Genomic DNA, 1,497 nt, shown 5'->3' on the forward strand with positions numbered 1-1,497 from the left:
CATAGTGAATCATGGATAAAAGCAGAGACGACTAGTGAGTAATTTAAATTGAAATGGTATGATTCAAAGGCAAAGTTTTTTTTTTGCTTTGCCTTAAAAAAATTCTTCCCATATCTTTTGCAGAGTTTCCTCAATTGTTAGTGTGATTAGAGATGGAAAAGATCTATTAGAGTACAAAATGCCTCTAGGATAGGACAAGCCCTTTTAGCCTTTAGAAGAACCACTCTAGCTCCACTTCCTGCAGGAAGGTGTGTCCTCACCTGCACAGGAGTTCAAGATCGGCTGCGGAGAGGACTCAGTAGAGAAATGAATCAAGAAAGTCCTCTGGAAGGCTGCCAGAGTGAGCCAGCACACTGGGAAAGTCCTGGAAATGTGAAAGTTCTGCTTAGCAGAAATTCTTTGAGATTTCACATCCAGACATACTACAGACTTCAGCACACCCACTTCATAAGCATTTCATCGACCCCAGCACTTGATGTGCGGTGATCTAGCCATTCAAGAGTTGGACACGTCCACTCCCAGAGAAGTCGAAATCAAGCCACCACACATAGACAGCGCTCACCCAAGACGAACCTCCACCAGGACTTTGGCCGAGGTTGGATAGCAGCAGCTGCCAGGGCCACCTGTAGTAACAAACACCCTCAGCTCAAGTTAGGAGGAAGCTGAGCCACTTGCAGCCTTCGCCAAGCCAAAGCATCGTGTGATGAGACCTCTGTGTGTGTGTCTGGGAAAGCAGAGCTGTTGGCCTGTTGCTGGAAGGACTGTGGTCATGTTTTTGAATGAGCAAAGATTTCAGATGGAGGGACAGCCAGGACCAGAGCCTCAAACGGTGGCAGAGCGACATAGGGAAGGACCATCAGTCTTGCTGGCTGTATCCCCCGCTTACACTCTAACTGCTTTTTTTTTTTGAATCTTTGGAGAGAAAAGGCAATGATATATAATATAAATCTGTTGTACCTAAAAAAATTTTGTCCTTCAAATGCCAGTAACCTTATTAAAAGATAGTGCGAGTAGGACTTGTGTAACACACACGTAACTAAAGTGTTTACTCCCCAGAAGCATAGCTGTGGAACTAAGAACCTCTGTTGTTAGGAACAGCCATAAAACTCTGCCCAGAGGGAACTGGAGCGTGGAATTAGGCTTGAGGTACACTAGGAGGGAGCAGCAAACTTCCTTTTCTATGTCTGCTTTCCCTTTCTGTGTAAGACTGATGAGAGATACTCCCCAGAGCAACTGCACTTGAAAAGGACATAGACAAAGACACAGATCCCGAAAAATGGAATTTGCTGTGTCACAGAGCACACACAGAGGAAGGCAGAGTTTTAGTTCACTTTTGTTCCTAAATACCAGTGTCTGAACAGGAGTCGGGCTAGGTGTATCGACATCAATTGGGGAACCCATTACTTAATATAGATTTCTGGGTACCACCCCTGGAGTTTCTAACCCAGCAGGTTTGGGACCAGGCCTGGGAATCTATATTTTTAACAAACTCACCAA

The sequence above is a fragment of the Balaenoptera ricei genome, chromosome 1 (genome assembly GCF_028023285.1).
Source record: "Balaenoptera ricei isolate mBalRic1 chromosome 1, mBalRic1.hap2, whole genome shotgun sequence".
In the NCBI taxonomy this organism is placed as follows: domain Eukaryota; kingdom Metazoa; phylum Chordata; class Mammalia; order Artiodactyla; family Balaenopteridae; genus Balaenoptera; species Balaenoptera ricei.